Source organism: Schistocerca serialis, chromosome 1 (assembly GCF_023864345.2).
Source record: "Schistocerca serialis cubense isolate TAMUIC-IGC-003099 chromosome 1, iqSchSeri2.2, whole genome shotgun sequence".
In the NCBI taxonomy this organism is placed as follows: domain Eukaryota; kingdom Metazoa; phylum Arthropoda; class Insecta; order Orthoptera; family Acrididae; genus Schistocerca; species Schistocerca serialis.
Window position 1 is genome coordinate 805,972,557 of NC_064638.1, and position 9,521 is coordinate 805,982,077.

The 9,521-nt window shown below is 41.2% G+C and overlaps 3 non-coding genes across 3 annotated transcripts; 1 reads left to right on the plus strand and 2 right to left on the minus strand.

Moving 5' to 3' along the window:
- Positions 1-580: 580 nt before the first annotated feature.
- On the minus strand, positions 581-655 carry Trnat-ugu (transfer RNA threonine (anticodon UGU)). Its single transcript has one exon. It is a non-coding gene; the product is annotated as a tRNA-Thr (tRNA).
- A 366-nt stretch (positions 656-1,021) lies between these two features.
- Trnai-uau (transfer RNA isoleucine (anticodon UAU)) lies at positions 1,022-1,099 on the minus strand. Its single transcript has one exon. It is a non-coding gene; the product is annotated as a tRNA-Ile (tRNA).
- A 39-nt stretch (positions 1,100-1,138) lies between these two features.
- Trnat-ugu (transfer RNA threonine (anticodon UGU)) lies at positions 1,139-1,213 on the plus strand. Its single transcript has one exon. It is a non-coding gene; the product is annotated as a tRNA-Thr (tRNA).
- The last annotated feature ends 8,308 nt before the right edge of the window (positions 1,214-9,521 follow it).

Genomic DNA, 9,521 nt, shown 5'->3' on the forward strand with positions numbered 1-9,521 from the left:
GATGTTCTTGATAATCTTTGACACTCCTCTTACATTTCAACCTCTCTCTACGGACATTGTGGGTCTGCACCCCGGTTCAACGTGCAGTTGCTCTCGTGTACAGGTTCGAACCACAAGGGACTGTTCAAAACCATTCGACGAAATTTGAACGTGATCCGAGGCAGCAAGTGGTTCGTATGCTGTTTCATCCTTCCTGTTTGGCGTCTTCCTATGCCGCTATCATTTCAAGGGAGGGTGGAGGGGTGACATCGACACAGTTGTGAATAAAACGGCAAAAGGCAGGTAGGCAACTAGAAACCTAAGGTGTGTCACGGGGCTGCCTAGGACTACCTTACAGGTTGTCTCTGTACAGGTTTATTATTAAAATTCTGAATGCTACCAAGAGTTTTGCCGAACTGGGGGTGGGGTCTTAGAGGCACCCTTTACCGTTCTAACTATATATGACGGTAGTATCTGTTCCAGAAGGAACAGTTACCGTGGATGACCATGCAGCTTTGCTAGAAATGAAATGATAATTAAATGGACAACCTAGCTGCAAACAGGCGTTGATGTACTTCATTGGGGACATGTTGAAAATGTGTGCCCCGACCGGGACTCGAACCCGGGATCTCCTGCTCACATGGCAGACGCTCTATCCAACTGAGTCACCGCAGGCACAGAGGACAGTGTTTCTGTAGGGACTTATCCCTTGCACGCTCCCCGTGAGATCCACATTCCCAACATGTCCTACACCACTACATTCGTAGTGCGCCTAATAGATGTTTGCCCATCATACTCATTACTCGTGGCAGATTAGTCTACCAAGTCCCGTACGAGTTCGGGCATAGCGTGTGCGTTCGCACAAGAAGGTCAATGGCCGGGAAAACATATTTTAACTATATATGACGGTAGTATCTGTTCCAGAAGGAACAGTTACCGTGGATAACCATGCAGCTTTGCTAGAAATGAAATGATAATTAAATGGACATCCTAGCTGCAAACAGGCGTTGATGTACTTCATTGGGGACATGTTGAAAATGTGTGCCCCGACCGGGACTCGAACCCGGGATCTCCTGCTTATATGGCAGACGCTCTATCCAACTGAGCCACCGCGGGGAGCGTGCAAGGGATAAGTCCCTGCAGACTCACTATTCTCTGTGCCCGCGGTGGCTCAGTTGGATAGAGCGTCTGCCATGTAAGCAGGAGATCCCGGGTTCGAGTCCCGGTCGGGGCACACATTTTCAACATGTCCCCAATGAAGTACATCAACGCCTGTTTGCAGCTAGGGTGTCCATTTAATTATCATTTCACTTTACCGTTTTATTTGCGCATGTTTCAATTTAGTAACGCCCCGGGACCACGTCACACGAGAGCCTGAAACAGGAGGGCCGAAAATGTATAAGCACCATTACTGCTTCGGATTGCGTTCAAATTTCGTCTAATGGTTTTGAACGGTCCCTAGTGGTTCCAGCCTGAACACGAGAGCAAAAATTGCGATCTCGCTGGACTCCAAAGGGATGCGAAGACGGTAAATGAGAATGCAGCTCCCAATGTCCTCGAAGAGAGGTTGAAATCTAAGACGGTGTCAACAGGGTCAAAGGTCATCAAGAACGTCGTCCTCTTGCTCGTTGCACTGTGAACAGTCGCTTTCAACCCGCAAATGCGTGGGAATCAGCGTCCAAGAAAAAGGGAAGGTTTCATTGACGCCCTTTACGACAAGCATTTTCGTCTCTATTCTGAGCAACGGTATGTCTGAAGTGTTTTTCTCAGCCACGTATAAGAAAACCATGTGATTTCGACGATGATCGTCGCGTTTCTGACCTCCAATTCAGAGGCGTCAAACGGATTGAGTGTACGTAAGAGGGGCTGTAACGACCTTCTCATCTCGTGACACGTCCCCGGTAGCTCTGGGCGGAATTGTGGGTGGTGAAAATTGGTGCCAATGTGATGTCATTAACCCGCCTGACAGCTTACAGAAACTTCTGAGCTGTGGTTTTTTTCGAATGTGACGACATCCGTGAAGCGTCATCGAGGTCTGGTCTAACGTCGCAGCATTGCACCATTGCAGCATTTCAGAGGAAGGTTGCAGGCACCTTTGAGCCAAATTTCAAACTTCTGTGTCGCAATGGGAGACGATTACGCTGTTTCGAAAAACTGATCGTTTAATTGTGTTGCGCAGTGTATTTTGAACAGCGAGTGAAATGTAGCAATTAACATCTCTGCAATTTACTAGCACTATAGCATCCAATCAACTAGTTGCTTCAGATGAGTATTGTGTATGTGAAAGAATTACGGCAATGTTTTCTGTTGTTGACTAATTGTTTATTCGTATGAAAAACTTGAGTTGGGAAACATCGTATTTGCCTGTTTTCTGTACTTTTATGAACTATATAAATTCACAATAATAGTAGGTCAGTCCATCTCATGTCTTTATATTCCTAGTAGTGATTTTATGATAGAAAGTCACATTTCTGATATTACGAGTATATAAAACGGGAAGGAAATATAGTGACGCCGACACTAGCGAAATGAGATTGTGCTGCAGAGACTTGCAGATATCTTTTGGCGTTTCGGGACGCAGAGAACCACCGGTGGGTGAAAATACGGCTGCCAGCAGCTGATGACAAGTGACTCACAGTGAGATTTGACACGCCGGCGCGCCTTCGCCGAGCGGACATTCGTCGCGCCGCATAAAGGGAAGGGCCTGCGGGCGCTGGGAGAGGCGAAAAACCGCATCTCCATCACAATAGCCAAGGTCCATAGGGGCACGCTACATCAACACGGTACTTCAAAAGCTCAGCTGTTACTTTATCGTAATGTCCATATGAGAAAGTACTTTGTTGTTTCATGATTTGTGGCTCGACTAACTCTTACTGACGGGATAAGGATACTGTACGCAAAGTCAGCTGATTCACATAGTAGACACGGCGAACGATTTTTCCCACGCAAGGAGGCTGCTCAGTTGTGGCAGCCAAGGGGGCTTAGGTTTTACGGGCATCTGCATCACCATTACTTTATCTCTTGGAAGTGCTTGCGCGATAACAGTTGGTTCAAAGAAATTTGAATTCAGTCAGACTTGTACTTGACATACGAGTTTGTACAAAGTCTATGGGTTCGTCACGAGGGTGCTGCATGATATAACTGCAATAAGTTAAGCAAACGAAAAAAAAATTGTTATCTCAAAGTACACTGTTACAGGAAGCTAGAGACGAAATGTGAGTTACTTATAACTCACGAGGCTGCGTAAGGAAATATCGTACAAGAATTTGCCGATCAGCATTTATTAATAAACGACAAAATATACCGTCTGTAATTTGAGTATACAGTACACATGTATTCCCTGCAGACGTCTGAAAGTAAATAAAGTAATAAAATGTATGAAGCACTGCCTAACAGTATCAACTATTCCTTTTGTGGTGACGGCGGAATGTATGTACCTATTGGCGCCTTACGTCAGTGTTTTTATTAGAACCTATTTCAGGTGTGCACCGCCATTTGTGTCATGTCTTCCATATCCCCTCCAAGGAATAATGAAAAAGTGAAACGGGCAAATCCAGCCAACAGGATCGAAGTAAGACAATTGTTTTATTTCTGGCCAAAACGAGCCTGACACTAAAACGTGAGTGACCGGAAGCGGGTCTTGAATGGGGAATCAATCCAACATAATGCAGGCAGTTTCTTTCTACAGCCCTCTAAAAGTACGTAGAGTCTGGTGATAAGCATGCTGTTTAATTGTGTGACCTAGGTGAACACCTTCATTGTGAACTGCCTCCCCAAGTATATAAAAAAGTTGTTTTCGCATTGGCCCGTTGGTTTTACCATTGGCTCGAAGAGAGCAGCGGATCTCACTTCACGCCCTAGTGTCGTATTTACTGATGCAAAGTCACGTATACTGCTTAACTCCTAATAGATGCTGACAAAACTTTGTTGAGGGGGAAATACACTGTTCAGAATTACTGATAGTACCACGGAGGACTGACAATTTAACAGCGAGCTATTATAGATTTCTCTAATACTGTCTATACATTCAATATATCTCTTTTTGTAAAAATAATGTTATTATATGAAGGTAACTTGACAGAAAAGTGAAGCGCCCAGAAGATGAGGAGGAAAAGAAATGAAACTCCACAGGTTGAGAGAGTATGTGATGCTAAATAAGTGTTTACAACATCGATTTCAAAGAAACTTGACAGTATGAGCCCATATGTCAGTAAGACGTTTAACTCCCTCTGATATCGATACATGCATTGATTCGGTTGGGAACGGTTTCATAAAGCCGCTAATCCTCTTCTGAGGCCAGCAGACCCGCAAGTTGCAACTGGTCCTTGATATCCTGGGTACTAACAGTGGGACAACGTTGACGTCCGAGCTGGTCCCAACCGTGTTGTACTGGGAAGTATCTCAACGTCATGAAAAAAGTTCATGGACACGCGTGCCATTGTCCTATTGAAAGTGGCCTCGTTATACCGTCGCATGTGAGGCAACAGAAAGCACACAGGATGTCCGCGATGTGCCACTGCCTCAATCGCTACCAGCCGTGACCTGAAGTCGTAACCGATGGCTCAGCATATCATGACGCCAGGAGTAATACCGCTGTGTCTCTCCAAAACACTGGAAAAATAGGACCTCTTCCCAGATAGCCACCATACCCGCCGACAATGGTCGTCCGTAGTAGTGCGGAACCACGAGTCATCGCCGAACGCAGTGTAACAGCATTCATCGGCATTCCATGCTGCCCGCTCACGGCACACCTTGAAAGGTGGCTACACTGAGCCACAGCGCCAGAGATTACGCCAAAGAGTATTATTCAGCCGCCTCCACTGTCAGTGCTGGGGGAGAACTCGTGGTAGTCAGTGCTTGTTGAGATGTGCTAGTGAAAAGTGCTTGGTGAGAACTCGTAGCAGGGAGTCAGTGCTTGTTGAGATGTGCTAGTCGAGAGGTCGTGGTGGAGAGTTCTTGTTGAGATGTGGTAGTAGCGAGTCGGTGTGGAAATGTTGTAATGATTAGAGTGCTTTTCGTCAATATATGAAGGTAAAAGAAAAAAAAATTTCCTTTTCTTTTTATTATCTCAATGTCTTAAATAATGCGTCATTACAGGTTCAGTCAACAAAGCATCTGGCTTGTGTTCTTGTATTAGAGTGTAATTCTGCTTTCCTTACGCAATTATAGTATTTCTATTTTTTAGTTACTTCAGTATAAATGGTATTTAAAATTTCTTGTCTTGTTGAAGAAGAACCGTGCCAGATGTGTACGTTGAGTCACACTCCCACACACAGAACAATTACACTTGTGCTTTGGTTTCGTAGGTTTTATAGTTGCTGGGGACTTAATTAATTAATTGTGTTAACGAAAATTTTCATTTCATTCTTTGTTGTTGTCTATGCAGTCAGATTGCGTAATAATACTAGTCAGGGCCAACCGTTTACGAGACACAGCGTAATCGGACATACAGCGACTGAAAATTAAAAGTATTTGCATTCTTTTTAAATAATTAAGCCCCCATGCACGTGGCGACCGCTGCTTCGGATCGTCCCTTGGAAATCTTCTGATTGTAAAAATAGTAGACAGTAGTATTGTTGTAGTAATTTGTAGTTTAGTAATTGTAGTCTATTTTGCATGTGTAGATTTGGTAATTGTCATTCTTCTAATGGTATTTTTTCTCAGAATTTGATTTGTTGTCTTGTATACGCGTTTGACAATTTAGTGCAATTATTTCAATTGTTCGTTAATCGTGTTTGAAGGAAACATTTCGTGTGAATGGTATTGTTGGAGATAAAGTGTCATTGTGTGTAATTTTCATATAGTGACGAGTTTTGTATATTTTGTAAATGATTGCGCGATCAATGAAAAAGGCAAAAATGATGAATAGTGAGAATGACGAAATTGTTAACATGGCGAACTCGCCAACACAGGAGAACAGTGTGATGAATAATGAAGTGGAAAACAATTTACTAAGTCGGGAATATAGTCCGGAACCATTTCAAAATTTTTCTCTATCAGAAAATTCACAGAGTACGAGATTAACGATAAAAGATTCTGGAATAGTATCGAACACAGATAGCTTTACAGCTATGACAAAAGAAGTTGGTTTTGCGGGAAATGTTAGGGACGAAAAGAATTTTGAACCGGCTAATATGGAGCAATTGATGGGTGCAATATTAAATTTGGGATCACAAATAGGAACAATTAAAACTGAGATGGGAACAATGGGATCACAGTTACGATCTGAATTTAAAACAGAGATGGGAACTTTGGCAATACGGTTAGACTCACAAATAGGAACAATTAAAACAGAGATAGGAACAATTACAACTGGTATGGGAACAATGGAAACACGGTTTGGATCTAAATTAAAAACAGAAATGGGAACTTTGGAAACACGGTTTGGATCTAAATTAAAAACAGAAATGGGAACTTTGGAAACACGGTTAGATTCACGAATAGGGACATGTTTCAAAAATATGAAAGATGAATTAAAGAAAGAAATCAGAGAAGAAGCACAACCGATTTTGAATGCTCACAATAATAGATTAGTTGCAGTAGAGATTAGACAAAGGGAACAGGATAGAGAACAGGAAGAAAGAGATCGCGTGATAGTACAGAAATTTTCAGAGTTAAATTTACAACGTGCAAAAGATAAGGAAGAAATATTTGAGAGAATCGAGGAATCCGTACCGAATGACATTAAATAACCTAACACAATAGTATGAACAGTTAACTACTAAATGTGTTAATACTGAAACGCGAGTCGCGACACTTACGGAAGACGTAAATAAACAGAAAGAACAAATAGGTGATTTATCGGAAAGAGTTGAGGATATTTCAGACAAATTGACAAATCTTAGTTTAAATGGGAACAGAGATTCAAATGATACAGCAAAATTGCCATTTGCAGAAACCGAAGAATACCAGAACATAAATAAACATGTTGAAAATCAGGGAAAATTTAATGAACGCGTTAAAAGGAAAGTTGAGGCATTACGAAAGCAAGTCAAATAAATTGAAGGCGAAATCGTAGGAAATGACAGCAGAAGAAATTTAGAATCACGGATAGCAGAGGGCCTTGAAGAAAATAATTTATTTCATTTACGAGAAGCAACAAGAGAGCGCCAGGTGCGTGAACTTGACAATAATCGACATTCGGACTGGGACAGACGGGGTAGGTCTTTGTCGCCAAGAGGCGAAAACTTTGACTATAAACACTTTTTGACTGTTCGGAAATTTAAGATTTTCCGCAATTCTAAGAATGACATACATCCATGTTCATGGTTAGATCAATTTATGTACGCACTCCCGCCAAATTTGCCACTAAGTTACAAACTAGAAATTATGTGCGGCTATTAAAGTCCTCAGGGGTTTCACTACTCTAAGTGAATATGTGCCGTAGCGTGCATAGGGCCCCGAGCTGTAGTGGTGCTATTTCCCTTTTAGTTTTCTGCACTGCTGCCTACTCTTTTACTATTCTTTGCATCTGTCAAAACAACTCTTCGACTATCAATCTATCTAGAGAATCGTTAAAGAGTAACCGGATATGACTATTTTACCCAAAAGAGATTTCGAAAATTACTGTTTGGACTTACTGTACCTACAGCAGCATTCATTCGTAGTTTAAACGAAATGTTACCTGTTTATCTTCGTGACAATATTACTTCATATGTTGACGATATTCTTATTGCTAAACGTTCTTGGAGTGAGCACAACAAAATTTTGGATTCATTATTAGGTATTTTTGCAAGAGTTGGCATTATAGTGAACTTAGAAAAATCTGAATTTGGTCGTTCTCAGGTGAAATTTCTCGGTCACATTATTTCTACAGAAGGTATTCTTCCTGATCCAGAGAAACTAGATGCTATTCGTAATTATTCTATTCCTACCACAAAACGTGATGTTCGTAGTTTCCTTGGTGCCTATAATTTTCTTAGATGCTTTGTTAGATTGGACGATTTGGCCACACCTCGTTTTTGCGATCTATCTGGAAAGTTCTTTTTAAACGAAAATCGCTCGACAACTCTGTTTGGTTAGTTTGTATTCTTGATGAGTGGGTTAATAAGCTGATTTGGTATACGCATTTTAGTTATGCACACTTTGGTCCCAGAAAATGCTTTCATAAATTACGGGAAAATTGCTACTTCAGTAATATGGAAAAACGTATTCGATCTGTTCTTGCCAAATGCAAATTATGTCAAAAGGCTAAGCCGCCAACAATTTCTCACAGAGCACCGTTGTTTCCTATCGTTCCAGCGAAATTAAAGGACATGGCTGCAGTCGATTTGTTCGGTCCAGTGGTTCGTTCTACTAATGGTTTTGCGTACATTTTCGTAGCAGTGGAGTTGACATCAAAATATGTGTGTTTTACACCTTTACGCAAAGCAACAGCTCGTTCAGTATCTAATGCTTTCATTAACCATTTTCTTAAAGAAGTTGGTCATGTTGATAAGGTTATATCAGATAATGGATCACAGTTTCGCTCTAAAATTTGGCTTCGTACTCTACGGCGTCGTAAAATTAAACCAATCTTCATTTCACTTTTTCACCCTCAATCTAACGCTTCAGAGAGATGGATGAAGGAAATCAATAAATTGTGTCGTCTTTATTGTCATCAGAATCACAGAACGTGGGATCAGTATCTTCATATTTTTCAAAACATTCTGAATGAACTTCCTAAGGACTCAACTTCTTTACCGCCTATATTGATATTAAAAAACAAAGGACCGACAAATCGCATATCTGAAATCGTTCCTTTTCCGCCTTCACGGAAACTGCAGCATTCTGAAGTTGTGAACCTGGCTCTGCAAAATATTGCATCTGCGGCTGCTAGAAGAGAGAAATCAGCTAAACATCCTGGTCGTTTAAAAATTTTGTCAGTTGGTCAGAAGGTGTTAATTAAGTCTCATCGTTTGTCTCACAAAGGAAAAGGCTTGTGTCGCAAATTTTTTCCGCTTTATAACGGTCCATATAGAATTCGCAAAATTATTCATGATAACACTGTTGAAGTAGAAACTCTTAAATCTCGACTCTCTAAGGGAATACATCATATATCTAACGTTAAAATTTTTGTGGAATGACATACTTTCGAGAAACCAACAGTTTACGTAAACATGCGGAGAGTACAAGGATACCGCCCTGTGTTTTGGCGGCGGCATATACTCAAAGCAACAGTCAAGTCTGCGCGCCGCACAAGGCAGTCGTTGACCGCAAACAATTACTTCCTACGTCACGCGCCTACAGCTGATCGAGCGCTCAGTGCGAATGCACTGACAACCGTAAACAAATACACAGTCTAATTTCTCCTACTAAATTCAGTATAAAGCTATAGTGACTTGATGAATTATGTTATTAACATTCAGTATTTTTCAGGATACGGTTCTATAAAATATTTAAGAACTTCAGGTAAATTCTGTGCGTGTCCGACGTTAAGACGACTTGCTATCGAGAAAATTTCAGGAAAAATGTCATTTCGAAGAAGAAAGTAATAAACTAAAAAGGTAAATATTAATTGAGTTTATTTTTCAGGTAACATATTTCCACTTAGGTACGTACTT